Here is a 22,109-nt window from a genome sequence, read left to right on the forward strand (position 1 = left end):
TTCAAGCGTGAAGAAAGGACAGCCTGTATTTGAACACTGAAGTTTTCCATAGCTTTACATCAAGTATGTATGTGTGGGAAAAGGGGGGCAGGGCATCTCACTAACTCTAAATTGTGGAGGGAATTCGGGGAAAAAGAGGAAAACCATTAAAGGGCTGGAGGATTTTATTTGGATGTTTAAGAACAAACGATAAGCATGTGTGTCCTTGCTTAACAACTACAAAGGATGAGGTAGGAAAGACTGCATTTAATATCTTCAAAGCTCAGGACCTCAAGAAGTTTTATTATTACTTAGGGTATATCACCAGGTTTAGATATAATAGCTCAAAACTTCAGAGCTAAGTTTTGATTTACTAGACAAGTAAAAATAATCTGCCAATAAAATACCCAATAAATTACTTTTTAGGCCCAAGTATCCACTCACATCGTCAGCTGGAAGACTGGCAGCTAAGAGGTGTTTATATTTCCCAGTGAACACCATATCAATTATCTGACTCATTTTCAAAACATGATTTACTAGTGACACTGGCAGCTATACCTTAGGGCAGTCTTTTGCCCTTCGAAAAATGAAGTCATGCCAGCCCTCTTTACCACTTACTTTTAATATTTCTTAAGTCTATCCTTTTTCCTTTCTTAGGATCAGTTCTATCCATGCTATTGCCAGCAAAGATTAAAAGGAGTCCATAGGGGCTTGTTGCCTTCTCAAGCAAATGTGTCCATCCAATAAAGCTGTCTGCATCTCTACTCCCGTCAAACAGTGGAATTGGATAAAAGCGAAGCACAGGCTGATGGTTCATACCTGGTCCTCTACTAATTTGTCTAAATAGCAACTCAGTACTATTGTCCGCTGCTTCTCTTCCTGCCTTCATGCACAGAAATCAGTCAGGCTTTGTTGTGCTTCAGGGATAAAGGACAGAGTAATTTTTTTTTTTTCATTGTAATACCTATAAATTAAAATAGTCTCTTTAGTATCCATTTGTTGATTTAGCTGCATTTGTTCCTAAATAATTTTTGAAACTGGGGTTACAATTCCAATGAATTCGTGTTAGTACAGTCAAAGCATGCCAGCATTTCTAACGTACAGAACAGTCACTCATATTCGTTTCGTAAGGTTCTCTTACATTCAGGCACACAAGCTATACAGACCCTACACAGGGAAGCATATAGAAGGAGACATAATGCTTAAATCTATATCAAGATGACTTAGCCACTATGGCTTCAGGTTACCTTTTTCCCTTCAAATGTAAACTTAGATACTCATCCCCTCTCATTTGTTTCTTGCAACAAGCATCAAATAGATTTTACGAGAGAGATGCAAATGTAAAATATTATCCACTAAACCATAATGATTGCTCATCTGTAGGACATAAACACTTCCAACCAAATGATGAATTCAGCCTCAAGATCTGTCTTTGCTCATCCAACAAATGATTTACACAGGGTTTTACACACTAGTCTGTGGCTTTATTGGCACTGCTGAAATAATGCGCTTCTAAAAGTTGTTATACTGTCATGTAAACACTGCAAACAGGGATCAGCTGATTGGAAAATGCATAAATTAGAAAGACCTGAGAGCAATTTTTCATGAGTATTTTCTCAGTAATTCTTATTTTAGTATAGGTTCTAATAGGACAAACAATTTTCTTGAAATTAGGATGGTAGCAGGTGCTTTCCTTTCAGGCTTGTTGAGTCTCACAGCATAGAGACAGATTCCTGGTTACGAGCAAACTGGGACATCTGAACTTGAGCAAGCAAAACAGTTATATAACAAATCTGTTGATTCCATCAAATGTAGAAATAATTTTAGTGTATACTAAAAATAAAATTCCAAAATGTAAATGCTGATTTTACTCCATTAAATTCTACAAAGGCAGACCTATATGCATTTAATCTTATGTAGGCAACATGAAAAAATAAACATGAGCTTTAAAAGGAAAGATAAGGCTTTCACAGTTAGTAAATCTCTTAAAGCATTTTAGAGGCATCCAGGTATTTGTACTGCAAAAAGCCTGTAATATCACAAGATAAGAAACTGCTTTTTTGAAATACAACAAAAAGCTATTATAAGAATAGAGTATATGAATATGCAGGCAGGAAACTGTACCTTGAAAAACACAAAATAGGTCAAAATATATATCATGGGGTAAATTATGTATATTTAATCCTAAAGAGCAAGCAAGAGATTTTCCAGCCTCCTACATCATCTTTTAAAAACAATTTAGGCAAAACTATTTTATAACATCTCAAAATTCTTTTCTATGTTTGAATACAGAAAACACCTCATCATAGTATTATGAGACTAAATTCACTGATAATGTATTCATAACATAAAATATGCATGTATATTGTGTGATGTGGCATTCAGTGGTAAGTGAATGAAACAGCAATGAGAAGAACACAAAGAGGAGTATAATACCACTTGTTCCATTTCAAACCCCATTAAGTGTGTCTGTTGCATTCACTGAATTCATCAGCAACACTCAAATGTTCATTTGTAACTCATAGTATCTTTGAATTTGACTGCTATCTTGCTTGCTCGTGTTGTGATTCTGCCATCAGTAAAATTAAACTTGTGAAGTTTTCATGTTTTTATGATAAATATTTCTGTTCATCTTCTGCTTCATTCCTGAAGGTAACATTTCCATCTGCCTCCTTCTAGAGGCAGCAGAAAAAAGCATCTTTTTTCCACAGATGGTCAAGAAGTAATGCAATTTGCATCTTAAATCCTGAAATTCTGTATCTTCGTAAATTCATATAAGGAGTCTTCAAATCTCTCATTAGCTTAGAAAGATTCAGACTCCTCCTCCCACTATTTAATTTCCAGCCGAGCATCCTATCACCAGTGGTGCTGCTACTTCAAGGCTCCTGTCTAGCTTAGAACATGAGTTTGGTCCCCTAATCTTGTTGAGACTATGGGTATTTTTCAGCTTTGGTCCATCTGATAAACTAATTGTACTCAATAATTGTTCATCTGATATGCTTTATAGCGAGCTGATCATCTGAATCATCTTGTTTGTACGTATTCAAACCATGTTACTGAACTCAGAGGAGCTTGTAGATCCTCAATAACAAGACCAAATTAACCCTTTTCTTGTAGCTTTGGCACCTGTTTCATTCCAAAATAAGCATGGATGATGTATAATAGCTGAAGATTTGTCCTGTAACATCTATTAAAAGCTGTGCAGAAATTCAGACTCCTTACAGTCTGCTGGTTTTTATGACTACTGAATTCATCCATAAACTTTGACGTCCTACATTTCACATCCAAGTCCCAGATACCAACTGATTACTGGAATTACGTCCCCCAGCATTCACACCCAAAACCCCAGATTCCCAGACTTGCAGAAATTGTTTCACTTTGGTATTTGGTCTTTTAGGTCTTAGATTTCCTGGTCTCTTTGCAGAGAAGAAAATCTTTACAAAGTGGTGACCAATTATTTCCAGTGAATGAGTAACTGCAAGATAGGTAATTGAGTGCAAGTTATTTATGCTTTTTACAGTAAGCAATATTTAGATAAGATGTAGAAACAGTCCTTGGAAGACAGATTTCAGATCGTGGACTTGAAGTTAGGAGTGATCTATCCACTAGGCTACTGGCTGGAGCTCCTTTGTCCAAGCTGTCATTTTGGCTCCATTTCTTTGCTGCACCATGTTATATTGACTACCACAGGCCTGTCACCACCATACTTCAAGTGAGAAACAAGTCCACTATTTGCAATTCCAACACAGACAGAATAGTTAACAAAAGAAAGGGTAAAAGTATAACTTGTTCTCCATCTCCAGGTGGAGCCACCACTGTCCTTTTTCCATACTAAATTTCCCTAAGTTTTGGACATTGTGGGGGGGGGGGAGAAGTAAAATGACATCTGTTTCCCATAGAAACACACTATTCCCACTTTCAAAGGATGGATGAATGAATAGTAAAATTAACAAAGTAAATTAAAAAAAATCATAAGCCAGAGCTCCTACAAATAGTTTTGCATTTCTCTTTTACAGTAACTTCAGTTACATGTCTTTCATGTTTAATTTAGCAGTATAGATGTTTTTGTTTTAATCCTCTACGGACAGAATTCTTATTGTGTATTTGAAATGTTTTATCACTGTGCATTTAAGCGAATATTCTCTTCTGTCTCTGATTCTACAAAAGAGTTAGAATTTTTCAAAATATTTTTCTTTTTAATTTACATCACTCTATCTTTTATCACTGTTTCTTCACTTCATTTTCTTCCTGTTCATTTACCTGGATTTTGCAGCAAGGAACTTACTTATGTTAATTATTTTAAACTGAAATTATTTACTGTGGCTGGAGTAGGATGTGAACCACTTCCGTGCTTTGTGGTTGTGATTCTGCATCTATTGAACTTCCAAGCTTTTGTAAGCGCAACAACAATGAACGTGTCTGAAGTCAACTTATGGGACCCATAATTCTTTCATTTTTTTGCTCAGATATATAAACTGAAACATTTTGGATGAAAAGAAGATAATGTGTAGCAAATACTTGAGAGTTCAGGAGGGGGGGGAGAGAGGAAATTGAAAATATGTGTGATAAAGTAGCAAAATGACATGGAGAAGAGAAAGCAAGAGAAAGTTTTCCAGAGCAAAGGAAAACTTAAATGTTTTCTACATACCAATCAGCATAGATGTTTCTGACACCTCACTGAAAGACTGCTGGCAAATAGTTCAAAGAAGTCAGAACCTCTTCTTCTGTGTGGAGTCCTCTATATGTATTGAAAAGAAGACTCCAAACCCCAGCTATGAAGCAAAACTGAAAATGCATTAAGAACCATGTAGATGCAAAGGAAAAGGCTTAGAGAAAGGGACAGTAAATTATCTTGTTTTACATTGCTTTCACAAATAACTAAAATTCACATAATCAAAAATGAAAGTTGCATTGGAAGATGTTGTTTTCTGATTAAAAGCCATTTTATTTGTAGGTATATTGAGATTATTTCTGACAAGACTAATAAAGAGAACCGTTCTACCCACTGACCTACGGAAGATTAGATGGCACCATTATCATAGAATCATAGAATTGTTAAGGTTGGAAAAGAACCTTAAGATCATCGAGTCCAACCGTTAGCCTAGCACTGCCAAGTCCACCACTAAACCATGCCCTCGAGCACCACATCTACCCGTCTTTTAACTACCTCCAGGGATGGAGACTCAACCACTTCCCTGGGCAGCCTGTTCAATGCCTGACTACCCTTTCAGTGAAGAAATTTATGATCATTTAATCTCATCTAATCTATTATTATGATCATCTAATCTCATTTTATGTAAAATAAGACAGATAATGTCTACCTATTAGTGGATAGATTAATGATTAGTCAAATAGCTTTTGACCAAGAAGAATTAATTACTGTTATGGTTGCAGAACTTTTTCCATGGACCAGTTTATTAAGTAACTTCCACCTTTCATCTATTCAAATTACTAAAAGGGAAACTCACTTCCAAAGTTGATCAAAACTTGCAATCAGCCCTGGAAACCTAGTTTACCATTATTTCAGCCTACATTAATGCTTGTTTATGAACTGTAACAGCAACTTTAACAGATTCTGTGCAGGTATAACTGGACATGAACACAGTGATTCCTCTAGCCTTAGACTAGGAAAGTTTCCAAAAGCAGGAAGAAGGGGAAAGTCTTGCCTAAATGTGCAAGACAACTTTGAAATGCATTATACATTTCATGTCACAATCTGCTTATATCAGTGTAAATTTATTAAAGACAACAGATTTATGCTGTATTGAAACAGAGTTTCAGCAACATCTTTCATTTGAAGAGATAACATACTTGGAACTAAACTGTGTTATCTACTCTACTGAAAACACTGAAACAGTACCAGTATTAGTGATTAAATGTAATCACATGTATGAGTTGCTTAAAGCCTCTGACAGAGACTAGCAACTGTGTGTTTCAGGTGTGTGAGGCATCTGAAAATTATTCTAATGCTGCATTTCCTGGGACCTGACTAAAACCCATTGAAGTCAACAGCAAAATGTGACGTTTCTGGATTTACCCAGAGCTACTTTTAGAAGTTTTTCAGTACTTTTTCCTTGTAGAAAACATTAGCACCTACCAGAAGCAACACTTTCCCAAAGCTTTTCACATGGCTATATCAGCCCTCATCATTTAAAGCACTGTTAGTTAGAAGACAAGCATTTTAATCTCTAAGGCACAGCTCCCATGGGGTGCCTGAGCTGGATTCACCTATGGAGAAACCTTCAACTGACCAATTCAAGGTCTACCTTTCCTTCAGCTACAGCTAAGATTAGCAGCGGAACATAGAAAAGGTGTATTTAGTGGCATTCAAAGGCTAGCATTCAGGCTAAGCACTGTTTTTCTTGTAAGTTTTCCAAATAGAAAAAAAACAATATGATTTAACTCAAGCAGAGCCTCTCACTGGAAACTTGTCCCAGAAGTCAGCATCAGAGATACAACATTTCAGGACAGATAGAGCCCTCACCTATGCTGCAAGTTCTGAATCTGGTGTTTCTTCCCAAGGCACATGCCCAAGGCTTTCAGATCCCATGACCTAATTTCTGTGGATCAGTTCTGCCATACCCACTACCTGTTCCTAAGTGCCTTTTGTCTCTTCCTAATCCAGCTTCTTTGTTTTCAGTGCTGGGACAACCATGCAAATGTCCTTGATGTCTTTTTCTGAATCTAGGTGCTATTCATGCTTAAAGGCCATTCATTTACCATCCTGTTTCACATCTAATCAGTGATCATCAAAAGCCTTTGATGGGTGCCACTGTTGGACACACCTTGTATTCTCACTCCTTTTTTTCTTTGCTGGGCCTGCTTCTCATCAAATCAAATGTACTCGATATAAACCTGTTAAATATCACAAATATATTCTGTTAAACTTATGATTCCTGATGCATTACTGGCTCTCTAGAGAAACTACACACAGGCTGTATTGCTCATAAAGCTAAGAGGCTTTGCAATTTTCTATGCCTACATTTGAAATACAATGCTGAACCGATCTAATAGCTTGCTGCTAACCAAAAGGACATTGTACTTCCTCCTCTTTGCCAGGTACTCTGCCCTGGTGTTCATCCACCCCCAAGCTGATCTGATGCTGTTACCTACTAGTTTATCTAGGTGCCTGAAAACTGCCTCTAGCACAAAGAAATACGTCCAGGCAGCTGACAGTGGGATGGTGTACAGCTGACAGATGACACTGGTGTAAGCTTGCCTTTTTGGTGTCAGTGAACTCTTAGATCAGTTCAACCAATCTTAGTTACTCACACCAAGAAAACAAGAGTTTCTTTTTCAGCTTCTCCTTGGCTCCTCTGTTTCAGTCTGTGCCCATTGTCTCTTGTGCTGGCACTGAGCACCACTGAGAATTTACATCTTCCCATCAAGTATTTATACACATTAATAGGATCCAGTTTGTTGATTACAAGGTCTGTCTGGCCCGCATCATCCTGCATACTTTTCTTGCCAACCTGGTCCACTTCTATTTCTTTTTACTCTTAAATTTTAATTCTCAGAAGTCTTACCCCTAAAAATCATTATTTCATTTTACTCTGGAAAAAAATTGTGTCTTTATTTTTGCTTCTTAAATGCTCATTCATAATGTATATCAGTAAAAGGCTTGTGCCTTCTGGAACTAAAATAACACTGTTGTCAAAGGCATAGGCCACTTCAGTTTGACACAAATACCTTACAAGCTTGAATAAAACAAATTATCTTTTGCATGCTTGGTTTGACACCTCCTTTACAGGTTATTCTCCTATGTGTTCCTATTACAGTCATCTGTTTATCAAAACTTTCTATACCTTTGTTTTGTCCTATGACTGCTCTTCTAGTATGAAGTATTTTATTTTCATAACAACTGAATTTGATCAGAAGATGTTTATGGTTATGCCACTTTTTTTCTGAACTATATATGTGACTGCATCTGTACTCCATGAGATGTTTGCTCTGTACAAGAGGTCTTATGCTTATTTTCCTACTACACATTGAAGATAGACTGAAGCTAGACAGACAGACAATTACACATAGATGTATCAACACAATTTGACAATTGCATGAATGCTGCTCATGAATTACACCATTCTGTAACAGAACAGAAAATTAAAAGGTCTTCACACTAACTATGAAAACCTGTTAAAAGGACAGTTTTAGAGTGAGATGAAGAGGGGCAGATGCCAGACATGAAAATAGTACTATAAATTACACAGGAACATGGGTTTTTAAGCTGCCTGGATCTCACACTCAAAAGAGATCAGTCGCCTATACAAATTCAGCTTCTTCTATGTGTATTTATAATGGAAAAATTGAAATTTTTGCGCCGATGCATCCACATCAGAAAAAAAAAAAAAACAAACCAAAAAAAAGAGTTGTAATAACAGCACTTAGTCAGCTTAACCACACAAACACTGAGCAATTTATTTTGTTTACTGTGTATCTTTGATCATTGCTCTTCACTGGCACAGCTCCCTAGCAAAATGTTTGATCTCCAGATGACACTCTGAATTCCAAAGCCATGAACTGACAGAACCTGCAACAGTAATAGAAGACAGTGATAAGAGCAGAGGATCAGATAATACTGGAAAATCATCTAAGGTACCATCTAATGGTAATTCCTTCTCCTACGAGTCACAGGAGTAACATATTTGCTGGAAAGGCAAAATCAAGTTTTTGCATACAAAAGGATAAGAGCAAAATAGTCTATAAGTTAATGCAATGCATGAACCTAACCTATAAGGGTTACTGGTAATACATGATCTTACTCTTGTGATTTTAAGTACCCATATAAATGATGATCTCATTTTGGGCGAGCAAGGGGAGATTCAACTTCATTCACTCTGCTTTCCTCTTTCTCCTTAACATACACTTTGATTTACAATTCTGAGCTATCACCTTTCTTCTCCCCCTCTTATGATAACACAGCTGCTACCCAAAACAAAGAATATTTGTATGGAATACATAAAAGAAACACTATCAACCTGTTGGTTGAGGTAATGAATATGAATACACAACCAGCAATAATGATATTAATTTAAAAAAATTTAATACAAACTGCACCTTGCACTTTGCCTATTACTCCAATGATATCAGGAATTAAAATATTTTGTACTTCTTATCAGCAAAGAAATGAAGAACAAATGCAAACACTTTATCCAGTGACATTTATGTCCCAAAGATATTCTAGTTTTAGATTTTAATTAGAGGAATTTCTTCTTGTACCCATAGTTTTCTCAAGCTCAACCTAAATTACGATTTTCATGTTACCGATTCTATGTAAGCGTAGCCAAAATTTTTCCAGCTAGGAAGGGAAACAAGATGTGGAATTTGGCTTCTTTGTAAAGCTGGGTAAATGACAATGTTTGAACTCAAAGATCCATTTTCTAGGCTTTTTCCAGACAACACAGTGACACTAATAGATAATACATCAAGGATACCTTATATTTTTAGCTATGTGCAAAGTTGTACTCTTCATGCAAACATACATATATAACTTTTTGCAAAGCAATAATAAACTTCTTCAAATAGAACGCTCAAACATCTGAGCAACTTTGCATTTCAGGATCTTTACTGAATTAATGGTATTCATATACACACTATCAACTGCTCAGTTTCCAATAAATCGGTCTATGTCTTGTAGAACTGGTTAGAAAGTCACCCGCATTTGTGCCATCCACATATGTACGACCCAATTTGCTAAGTTAAAGAGATGATGTGAAATAACCTTGGGACTCCTAGTGCATAATAATGCAAATGCAATTTAAGATAGGCCAGACAGAAGCTTTGTTAGCTGCTATCATTGTGATCATAGCGAGAGATCCTTCAGGCAGGGTTCCCACTCTGTACCTGTGTTCTCTGCCAAGAGGTTGCAGAGACCCCACTTACATACTGTTTCAAAGAAAGGAAAGAGGTAAGGAAAATCATTCTAATGTTAACAAAGCCAGGTGTGTATTCATGGGGAGGATGGACTCCAGACAGTCATTTATATGCTAATAAGGCCGAGTGGCCACACCTGGGAGGGAAGGACTCCTTAGGGAGCTTGTCAATTGCCACAATTGGCATTATAGAGAGATGGCTCATGGTGGAGCCTGCAGTAGTGGTACATCCAGTATTACCTTAGCTCGGAAGTGGGGGCTGGAAACCATCACAGACTGCTAGCTTTTAGATGAAAGGAATTTTCCTTTCTTTAGGATAAACTTAGGTAGATCTCTCAAAAAAATGTTAATAATTTTTCACTGCACCTGTAAAGTTAGTTTTTATTGGAAGATTCCTGACAAATTGCAAGGATGATTTTATCATGAAAAAGAGATGTAAGGAAAAAGATACCTAATTGCATAGAAAAAGGTTTACAAAGTTTGAACCTGCTGGTATTATTAGCTCTTCCTGAACAGCCTGTTAAGTGAAAATTAATTTTAAAAAATCTTGTACATTTTATCTTATTTGGAAAAAGTATTTAAATGTGGAATGAATTTGGTTGTAAGTATTAAAACTTGGAAATTTTTGTACTCTATTTGTGTATTATGCTGACTATAGAATAAGCCTTGATATTCTGATAACTAATATTCATATCAACTGATCCTGAGAGATCAACTGCAGCTTCCATTGCATCAATGATGGAAATCTTTGTTAGCAGCTTGTTTCATTTTCAGACACAGTTCCTTGCTCTCTCTGCAGTTGTTTTAGGTAATTAGAATGAACAGGTGAAAAAGTGAAGCACTGAAAAAAATCCCTTAGGATAATCCTGCCATTCCAGGTGCGTACAAGGAGGCAGAATTATGTCTCTTTTAACTTTACTTCTAAACAATCCATGCAGTTGTGCTAACAATTTTACATATGTTTGCTCTAACAGGAATATGTATGACAAGTTCATTGGCATGTTTATGCACTAAGCTTTAGAGGATTGCATCTGAAAAGTAAGCATGACACGATGGTGACTTTCTTTTTTTTATTATTTTTTATTTTTTTATTAGTGACAGAATAACTGCTTATAACTGTGTTTTGTTAAACGAGGCTCAGGGTTATTAGTAGAATATATATGTGTATACTAGCATCTGCCCTTTAAGCCTTTTATTATTATTATTTGGTCTACTGGAACATGTATTAATAATACTTTTAAAAATTTATTTATTTAGTCAGATATCAACCTGTATGAACAATCTGGTGGCTTTTTACTTAAAAATGAACAGATTTAATTTGTTCTGCATTATGGTACTAGAACAGATCCCATTTGAAAACCAATGTGGCACTCTGCCCAGACTGAGGTAGAATTAGTTGGAATTTAGAGATTATTTAGTCAGAACAATTTATTTAAAGTTTACATATAAACTTACTAATGTAATTTTCTACATAGTTTCACATACCCATCTTGACTGTTTCAAACACAAGATTTGGACTACTTTGAAACCAAGTACAAGCTGATGAATGCTTAGTTATTGTTATACTCCAGTCAGTATTCCAAGACAGACCGAAATATGTGAATATACTTTTCTGTTCCTTTCTGTGTGTGTGTGACAAGAACTCTTTCATAAAGTTTCTATGAAAAACCATATTCTCACCTCATTATGCTCGTGAAAGTATACACAAAATGGTCTCACAGTTGAGGGGGAATCATTGTCTGCAAATGACATATTTTGGACTTTATCACAGGTTGTCTTCCCTGTCTCACTTCCAGCCTTAATTATGACTGTGAGAGTTATGAGGTTTTTCTCTATTTTTCACCAGCTTGGAGTCTACAGATTTATTGCTTTCCCTGTGTTGAAAACAAGCAGCTGCAGTGATTTTTATTCCTTATTCATTACAGTCTTCTCCAAAGGAGCAGCAGTTCACCTATAAAGCTATAGAGCAACTACAATTTCTGTCCTGCACAAGATTTTTACTTATATCATAATGACCTAAGTAAGGGAGTGAAGAGAGCGAAAAGCAGTGTCTGGAAAAATGGAAATCCTTAGAGAAATTCCTTTCAAAACTGGCATTCAAAAGATTTGGAGAAGGAATCTTTTGCCAGAACAAAGATGGGAATTTGAGGGAGAGGGATTGTTGGGAGCTATCAGATGACTAGTCTGACTCGTCTGAGAGAACCAAATACCCTGAATCAAGTCTTTTTATTAGAGGGTGGGATTTATACTCTCTGACTTCTGTGAGAACACAGAAAAAATCTACTGTATTCAAATTTGATTCTCCCACAAGCGGCTAAGGGTGCAATTACATTAGTGTCGGAGTTTGCATCAGCAGTGTACTTTTGAATGTACTAACCACCTGTACTTACTGCATTTTTAATTTACGTTATGGAGCAGTCTTGGAGCAAATAAATGCTTTTCTTTCAGATGAAGCTGGACAAGAAGATATGATCCAGGAGCTTACTTACTGCATTCCAGCCATTCAGTCCATGAGATCAGACTAAAGCTAGTCCAAAATAAACCCTTTTGTCTGAATATGAGGCCATCAATACCAACTGTTTCACTCTGCAAGTCTTCTCTTGTAGGCAGAGTTATTGCTAATGTGGACATAAGTAAGGTGAGACAGGTCAGCTCAACTTCGCAACAAATTCTCCAAAAAGTTTTGTTAGTCACGTGTACTTTTGGAAAAAAGCAATTCCAAATCTCATGGTATTTTAAAATTGTTACTGAGTCTGAAATGGGTAGTTAATAATATTCTATTTTACAAATTTGGAAACTGGAGCTCAGTATGTTAACTGGCTCATTAACATCTTACAGGCATTTCTGTGGCTGAGCTGAGAATTAACCTACTTCTTCCAACTCCCACTTGTATAGACAAGGAAAAAGTTGTAGGTGGTTTTACCACAACATGAGAGAATGGAATCTCTGGTATGCAAAAACATACTGTCTTGGATTAGTAAGGCAAATGCTTTCTGCTCCATATACAAAAGGCAGAAAGGTATAACAGATCTTCCGCCTCAAATACACATACAGACCTCCAAAAATTAGAAAAAAGACCACTAGGTATCATGACATAATCATATTTTAATACTCCAGGAAGGGAGCAAGACACAAGTAGAGCTCTTACTTTTGCAGCCCCAGAGACATTTGGCTGTCTGGCACTTTGAGTCTGATTCAGACTGGTTTAATATAGATCCAAAATATTAGCTTCTGTCCCAAGTAGTGGAGAAGTATGGAAGGGAGAAGGAATGAGAAAATCATTATAGCCTGAAAAGATCCACAAAGCCCAGTCAAAATACTCCCTCTGGACAGATTTTAGCCTGTTAGAAATAATATCTTTACAGAGTAAAGATTTAAATGTACTCTATTCTATGCGATAAAATTGTTAGCAGCTTTCAGTTCATGAAAATAAGAATACATGAGAGCAGCAACTGGTATGCTACAATAAAAAGATCTTTGATTTGCCTGCAACATGAAAGTTGATGCCCTTATGACTTTAGCTAGGAGGATATCAAATGAAGTAAGACTTACTCTGAGTGCAGTGATCATACATACCTGAATGTATCCTTCAGTCATTGAACAGGTATGTTAATATTTCAACTGATGTTGAAAATTCCTGTTCAGAACACAGGTTAATAATGTAGTTTACCTAGAAATAATGACCCATGCTAAAAAAGACCCATGCTAAATGTCTTAAAGAATAAGTCATTTCCCCTGCTAAAAGCAAACCTGAAAATGCATAATATGCCCACTTCATAAATTGTGCCATAAAGTACTGACTAAATACAGGAGTGCAGCATGAACAATAAGCAATACTCAAAGCAAGATGGGCTACAACATTTCTGTTTGTAACCTAGTGATATATAGTAGACCACTCACGTATGTTGGGTGCACAACCATGTCCTGAAAGAATTAGATCAACTGACACTGTGCATAGCACTAGAAAAAGTCATTTGTTAAGGAGGATGATTTTTTGAGGAGCATCTGTCCTAGAGACCATGTACTGCACAGTTGTGTGACATTCACACTTTGGACATTTCCTTGTTTTCTTGCCGTTAACCTCCAAAATATGTAATTCATGCAAGCACACAAATTCCTCAAATTCTACCCAAGTAAGATTGTCTTCCCAAGATTTTAGACTGAATAAAGGTGATATACAAGGAGAAAAGCAAGTGACACTTCAGGAATTACTATATAGGTAAGTCCTATTCTTTAAGCAGTCTTCAGAGAGTTCCCTTTGGCTCAGCTGGTTGTCTGAAAAATTCAGAGTAGCAAAAATAACAAAGAGAAAGTTAGTAGCTACCTATGAAAAGAATTTTGCAGCAGAGACAAAGACAAACTCCAGTTCTGCGGGCAACTCATAAGCTTCTTCATTCTGACATGCTTTTTCCTCTTCTGCACCTTTCCAAGTTTTCTAAATATCTTTCAGGAACCATAATTAGTAAAGCAATAGGAAGAACCTCCTTCATTACCAGTCCCCAGGACCATTTCTTCCTGCCTTTAAACCTGCTTTGAGCAGCGGACAAGAAGTGAGGAATAGGGACTCACACTAACAATATAGTAACACAGAAGGCTGAAAAGCATCTCTGTGAGAGCACCACCTCTCCTGTACATTGAAAAAGGGGTCCTGTCAAAGAAAAGGTATGATGTCATGTAACAAAGGATCTGTATCATGGGAGCTCAAACCACACAACAGAGAAAAAACTGTTATGTCCCCTTCTCACTGAGGGTGTTGAGGAACAGGTATGTCTACAGAGAGTGCTCAGAAGAGAGGAGCAATCCAGAAGGTGAGGGATAACTGCTTGAAAACAGCCTATAAGAAAGGAAAGGAGAAGCACCAGGAATCTGGAAGAGTGAACATCATTTTCTCACTATCAGAGCTCCTGGGTGCAAGCATGGCATCTGGGGTAAATGTAATCGAGGTGCAGCACACCTGAAGGAGTACTAGGATCCTTCCCATCCACATTCACAGTAGCTATTTTTCTTCTACACGAGCTTATTGGCTAAAAGCAAGAGTCAGCTATTCCCTTGTAATTTACTGCATTGCAGCACAACTGATATTTGATCATAGAGGATTAAATGAAGGTCGTATCATCCTTATGATATGACTTTGAAATCATACTTACATTCTTTTCAAAAACAGGAAAAAAATTCATTCATTTTCTTTTTGCAAGCATTCTGTATTAAAGTAGGTGGAACTTGATTTTAGCTATTCATTCCATGGCATTCAAATAGTTTATAGTTATTTCAATGCATTGCAGAAGTTTCTGATTTTTCCTGTTCCGATCTCCCATTCAAAGAAACAGAGGAATCTACCTGGAAGGCATCCACTCCATTTCCATACTCCAAGCTACTTTTGTATCTGTATTAATGTTATAAAAAACCCAAAACTGAATTCCTGAGACTGCATTTCAAACTACTTCCTAATAACATTTTTTTACATACACTTAACCAATACCGTGATGTTCAGCCTTGAGTCTAACATGTAAAATAAATTTCTTCTAGGCTCAGGGCTTCCCCAACCAAACACATGATCATAATAAAAAGATACTAACCCTGAGGTACTTGAACTATGCTTGCGATTAGTTTTTTTGCCTGGAAAGGAAGAACTTGTAGAATTCAAAGTGATAGCTAGGAAAAATGTATCTTAGGTATCAAAATGCACAAGCAAAAGGGATGGAAAATGATTTACCGACAGATAAATTACCCTTTTTTGAAGTCAACTATAGAAGATATAGGTATGGGTCTTCAAAGACAATGAAGTCTGTGCTTTAATACCTGTCTATGTTTAATTTCAAATACAAGTTATTCATCAGAAATTAAGTTCTCTCCAGGCAGGTGCAGGAATTATTTATTGTAGCATTTGAATTCTGACCAACTGTGAAGCACTGCAATCTCAGTATCAGAGGCAGAGTATCAGAGACAAGATACTATCCATCAGTTCATCAGTAATACCATGAGAAAACAAACCTTCTAATTCTGAGTCAGTACAGATACAGAAAAAAGAGGGCAGTAAGAAACAAAGAGTCAGCCTTCAAAGACAACAGAGTTGTCAAGTACATTCTTTATCTGCACAGAAATGTGACTGCAGATGAAATAGCAAAAAGTTCCTAGAACTTTGTTATTTAATTCAGTTCACTGTTTTATGATTTTCTATAGATGGCTTCCTGATACGGAAATCTCGAAGTTATAAGCCTTACAACAATAGTTGTAAGCCTTCAAAAAGACTGTCAAAGTATTCTTACATAGAAAAAAAAGTGTTAATATTAATCTAACACTGAGATACCTTAAGTCTAGGAAATATTGCCTTCATGCTATGTTGCAGTCATTTCTGCAGGACAAATAGATAGATGATCCTGTGTACCCACTGAGAAATCTGTGTAGAGTGAACTGGTTTAAGACAGTTTCATGGAGTCATTTATTTCTGAACCAGTCTGTAGGTACACCATAAGTTAGCTCCAGCTTGGAGGTCTGAATAAATATTTTGGTCTTCTTTTCAAAATAAGTTCAGAAGAGCTTTCCCCTTACTCCTTGCCTCCCCCTGACAACTTTAAAGCTTTAGCCCACCAGGGCAGATGGCAAAAGATTGTGCCTCCTAAGCTACAGTTTTAGCGTAGGTTATGTTCAATCAAACAGATATACTCAAGTATCTAGATCCAGGAGAAGTAGCAATATCCACAAGTACCTGATGAATGCCTTCTAACTACTAACCCTCCTCTCTGCTCTTCAATTTAATGCCAGGTTAACAGACTGCTTAATGAGTACAAGGCGTGAGCACAATTAGTTACAACTGAGTCATCTATGTAGAGGAAGGAGAGACAAGTGACTTGTGACTTTTTCAACCAGCCTTTGTTTGTTAAAAATAAAGGTGATTGTCTTTTGCTACATAGCCACCACTTTACTATCAATTTTATATAAAGATCATTTCAAGTTTAAGGAGATTGCTTTTTCAGTGCTTTTATAGACATTTGAAAGCATATGAAGAGATGGACAAGTACTGGAAGATTGAAAACTCCTTGTTACCCTGTAAATGAGTTTGGTAGGAAATAGGAGACAATTCACAGCAAAAAAAGCTATTAACTGTCTGAGAACAAAAGCACCTAGATTAAATAACCCTTGTACTGGCTTATTCATGGACATTTGTGTTGCTGTAGGACCCATCTTTAGGACCCATCTGAATTTGGATGGATTAGTGCTTTTCAGGGCTTATATGCTTGAGCCTATGCTTCAGTTAAAAGATGTGAAAAGCAACAGCTTAAAGCTTGAACACAGTTTCAGTCTGAGGTTTAACACGCAACCTGATTCTTTTCATAGTGTTTAGTCACTTCAGCACCTCCTGTTTAAACTGTGGATTTTTACTTGCTTCATTTAGTATCCTGGTCTCTGCTGCCAGATTTTATATCCTAGAACATCTTTTATTTCTGATGTTTTCCAGCAGTGTTATGTATTTCTTGCTAGTTATAACTTCAACAGCCAGATACCACTGAAATATACTTTAGCACGCAGATCAAGTTCCAATATATACTGCTTTTAGTTAACATTCAACAGTTATCTGAGAGAAGAAATACAAGTATGCAGAAAGTATCTTCTTTTTTTCTCCTTCTAAATCCTGACCTTTCATTTTTTGTTCTCCCTCAGCACCTAACAAGTAAGTACAATGTAAAAAGCAGTTACTAACTTCCCAAAAGACCTCATCCTAATAATTAAAGTGCCATCTAGAAAGTGTTGGTCTTAGCCTCTCCACAGCCTGAGGAAATTAACACCAATCCATTACTAAGTAGATGTCTTACCCTCAGAGCTGCTTGCTAAGCAGTGTCATCCAAGAGGGAAGAAAGGGAAACACAGGAACTAAGTTTACCTCCTTTCTGACATGAGCTTTACCCACAAAATATAACAGCACCACCACTGCTCTTTCCTTTTGCCACGTTTTAAAACAAAACAGTAAGCCTTGTTCATCTGTTTGTAGGAATGTCTGCAGATGCCTACTCTAAGGAGTGATTTGGGGATCTCAAAGGAGTGGAGGTGCTTTCTCAAAAGCTCTTCTGCTCTGCAGAGAATGGTAGCGTTTCAAATGCACCTTTTTGTGCTTTTTGTTGTGACTAGCTATAAGAGACTTGGCATGCAGGTTTTCTCTTCTGCCCAGAGCCCATCCCTAGGTACCTGGCTCACCACATTTGAGACCTTCATCAGTTAACAGAGGGAATAAATAATTCTAGAGGTCAAGAGCCTGAAAGGTATACCTTGTAATGTATGAATTATAGCTAAGGCTTTCCTTCAGGATTTTCAGGAATCAGACCAGTTACATTTTCAGCTCTACTTTATGTGTCCAAATGATGATAAAAGGATTTCAAATAGCAATTACCCACTGGGAATTTACTCTCTTTTTTGATATAACACAAAAAGCCTGATATTATGGCTTCACATGTAAACAACAAGCTCGTTTGACTTATAATCGGTGTCAGAGATTAAATAAAAATTACCCAAGGCAATGACATACTATAGCTTACTGATTCATTGTCCCCACCAACATTCAGAAGCCATACCAGTCTTTTCACAAAATATAACATTTTTCTTCTGTACTAAAAGATTGTTTATATAAATGCCTATTCACTAACTTACAGATTTATTTGAACATGCTGTGTTATAAGATCTGCTAGTATGATGTTGGGGGTATCAACATTTCATGAGAGTCACTTCTTCATATTTCTTTCAGAAATTATTAGAAGAGAAAACCTGACTGTTAAAATTCCCTAGTGTTTCCCAAGAGTTGCAGGATATAAGACCTTCAACAGTACAAAATGAAGTGCAGAAGTAAAGAGACTTTAATTTCTGTGAATCTGTTAATATTATTTTCATCATTGTAATGAAGATAAACTAGATATATATTTTCTAGCTGTCATTGGTATAATGAAGCCAGACCAATTAGAAGTTGATATTAGAAAAGAAAGTGATCTTTTTCATATTGGAACAAAGAGGAATAAAATATCAACAGTACAGTATAGCACAGATGTTAGAGACATATTTTATACAGCATAAGAACCTCATTTCACAGTATTTAAACTTAATTAATTCACAAATTTGATTTAGAGCTTGCTTTTTAGATGGTGTCAAACAGATGTAATGAATGAAGTGACCTTTCTGAAGCACATCTGGTTTGCACTAAGATCAGGTCTGCTTGATTCCTCTTGATCTTTTAACATTTCCTTTGAAGTTACAACTTAGGTCACTACCTGTTTAAAATAAAAAGTATGATACAAGTCTACTCCACTTATGTCATCTACTGTGCCAAAACAGTGCTCTACACTCCTCAACTTCATACCGTAATAACTGATATATTAAAATACTCCATTAGAAATATATACATGCTAAAAAACCTCAACATTTTCATTAAATCTTATTTACAGTACCAAGTTATACAAAATCAGACACAAACAGCTTAAGTACAAATTTGTAGCTGCCTGAAAACATTAATTTGTGTATACTTACTGTGCATTATTGTTGTGTATACTTATGTGCCTATAGTTGTACTTACAACATTAGGTGCCAGGGCAATTCAGACATAATTTAGTACTATTATCCACAGATTTTTCTACTTGTCAGATACTATCTATATAAGCACATACAAATCTTCTCTACTCTTTTAGAACATATTTTGAATAGCATTTAACTGTAGAATCGTAGAAAATAGAGCTAGAAAGGGCCTTAGACAATCATAAAGTGTGCCCCAAAGAGAAATAACTATACACAGACTCTTAAAAATCAGCAGCGATACTCTTTAACTCATCACATTCCCTGTAATTATTGTAGCATCTATCAACTTGATTTTGGATTTTAATGCATATATATGAGAAGAGCATAAACATGCATATGTGCCTGTGCACAGCTGGTGGAGAAAGATTCTGACGGAAATGCTCTTGATTTAATAATAAGTTCCTGGTTCTTCTATCTACTGGAGATAGAATCCTCTTTCCCAGTCCATGGGATGATGGTTTGAATTCCCTGTGAGGCTTCTGCCAGGATTCATTCATCTGAAATTTATTGCACACAGACATGTCCTGTCATACCTTACTTGTCCTCTTCTATTTGCTTCTTTCAGGTGTTATTCAGTTATATCAGTTAAATCTGGAAACAAGTGACCAGGATTTCAAAACTTAAGGAAACCTCTTTTTGTGTGTGTGTGTTTTAATATGTTTCTCCATCCAAAATGAAGAGATGGATGAAAAACAGCTACATTGATCAGCTATATAAGCTGCTATGAAATTTTTGCATAGCTCACGTAAGAGTCACAAGCAGACAATTCAGGTTATTTTGGTATTTAATAGTCATAGAATCATAGAATACCAGGTTGGAAGGGACCTCAAAGATCATCTGGTGCAACCTTTCTAGCACAATCTAGACGAGATGGCCCAGCACCGTGTCCAGCTGAGTCTTAAACGTGTTCAGCATAGTGGAGTCAACCACTTCCCTGGGGAGATTATTCCAATGATTGACTGTTCTCATTGTGAAAAATTTATCTCTCGTGTCCGATCGGAATCTCCCTGGGAGTAACTTGTACCTGTTACCCCTTGTCCTCACCATGTGCCTCCTTGTAAAAAGGGAGTCTCCATCTTCTTTGTAGCTCCCCTTTAAGTACTGGTACACGGTAATGAGATCACCTCTAAGCCTCCTTTTCTCAAGGCTGAACAAAACCAGCTCTCTCAGCCTGTCCTCATACGGCAGGCTTCCCAGACCCTTGATCATCTTGGTGGCCCTTCTCTGGACCCCCTCCAGCCTGTCCACATATTTTTGTACAACAGGGACCAGAACTGTACACAGTGTTCCAGTTGTGGCCTGACAAGCGCCGAGTAGAGTGGGATAATGACTTCTTTATCTCTGCTGGTGATGCCCTTTTTGATGCAACCCAGCATCCTATTGGCCTTCTTGGCCGCAGCAGCAGCACACTGTTCACTCATATTGAGCTTCCTGTCCTCCAGGACCCCCAGGTCCCTCTCCACGGAGCTGCTCTCTAGCCAGGTGGATCCCAGTCTGAGCTGCACTCTTGGATTATGTTTTCCCAGGTGCAAGACCTTACACTTGTCTTTGTTAAACTTCATAAGGTTCTTGTTAGCCCACTCTTGCAGCCTATCCAGATCTTCCTGCAGGGTGGCTCTCCCTTCCAGAGTGTCTACTTCCCCACTCAATTTGTCATTTCACAAAATATTTCCAAGAAAATATCCTAAGAGGTACTTGGTACCCTTCAGGATTGAAATCCAGCTTTTCTGTATTCAGTGACCTAGGCAAAATACCCAAGCAAAAGAACTCTATTTTTTTTTTTCCTTACATTAAAGTCCCGCAGGACTCCAAAGTTATACTTCTGTACATCCCCAGGTCTACCTCAGTCATCATAGGCGTTTAGATGCCCAAGGCTCTCTTAGGCCAATCCAATATGTTCTCTGAACATGAACTCTATAAAAATAGCACCAGGTATTTTCTTTTAATTAAATGGTGATTGTGCAGCTCCCTTTATATGATAGTCACTTATCAAGATTTTAATAAGCCAAATACAATTTCGTTCCTGCCTAAAGGTATACCAACCCACAACTCTCGCATCTCAAAAAAGTGCAAGGGTAATGGTCTGGCACTCTTCTGTACTTGACAGAAAAGACATTGAAAGATCTGATCTGATTTTTGGTGCCTAAATAACAGACCTGTTTCAATAGCTTGACTGAGCTCATTTTAATCTGCTTTTATAAATTTGGGGTTAGATCCTCATGTCTAGAGAAAGAATTGTGTATTTAAGTTTTAGGGTTTAGTCAGTATAGGCATTTCATCCCTCAGAGGAAATTCCACATTCCCTGGAAGAAGCCGTCTTGAGTGAATGTGCAATACTTCTGCACTACAATACCTCATTGCAGGAGTTCTTGGAAGTGTCTCTAAAAGTTATGTTTCATCCTCAAAACTCATTCTCTACACAGAAATCTTATGAAAAATATTGCATTCAGAGTAGCTCAGCGAATGATTTTTAAAGCATGAGGAAGTTCAAAACAACTATATCCTGAAGCAATTCTTTATCATTGTTAAATTTTGCTTAAAAACAACAACAAATAATAATTTTGGCTATTAAAAAAATAGAATTATTGAGTACTTTGTACAGGATGTTCTACAAAGAGACAGGCTTCTAGACTCAAACACCTAAAACATACCTGAGTTAAAAGCATAATCATTAAAGTCTTCCAGCCTGTTAATGGAAAGAGAGAA

At 36.9% G+C, this 22,109-nt stretch overlaps 1 long non-coding RNA gene across 1 annotated transcript; it reads left to right on the forward strand.

The window, feature by feature from the left end:
• The first annotated feature begins 10,062 nt into the window (after positions 1 to 10,062).
• On the forward strand, positions 10,063 to 12,907 carry LOC148051385 (uncharacterized). Its single transcript, XR_015700188.1, has 4 exons — positions 10,063 to 10,177; positions 10,651 to 10,729; positions 10,826 to 10,889; positions 12,300 to 12,907. It is a non-coding gene; the product is annotated as an uncharacterized LOC148051385 (long non-coding RNA).
• Positions 12,908 to 22,109: the final 9,202 nt, after the last annotated feature.

Source organism: Nipponia nippon, unplaced genomic scaffold, assembly GCF_047370975.1.
Source record: "Nipponia nippon isolate SJK-2023a ecotype South Korea unplaced genomic scaffold, ASM4737097v1 scaffold_6, whole genome shotgun sequence".
NCBI lineage: Eukaryota > Metazoa > Chordata > Aves > Pelecaniformes > Threskiornithidae > Nipponia > Nipponia nippon.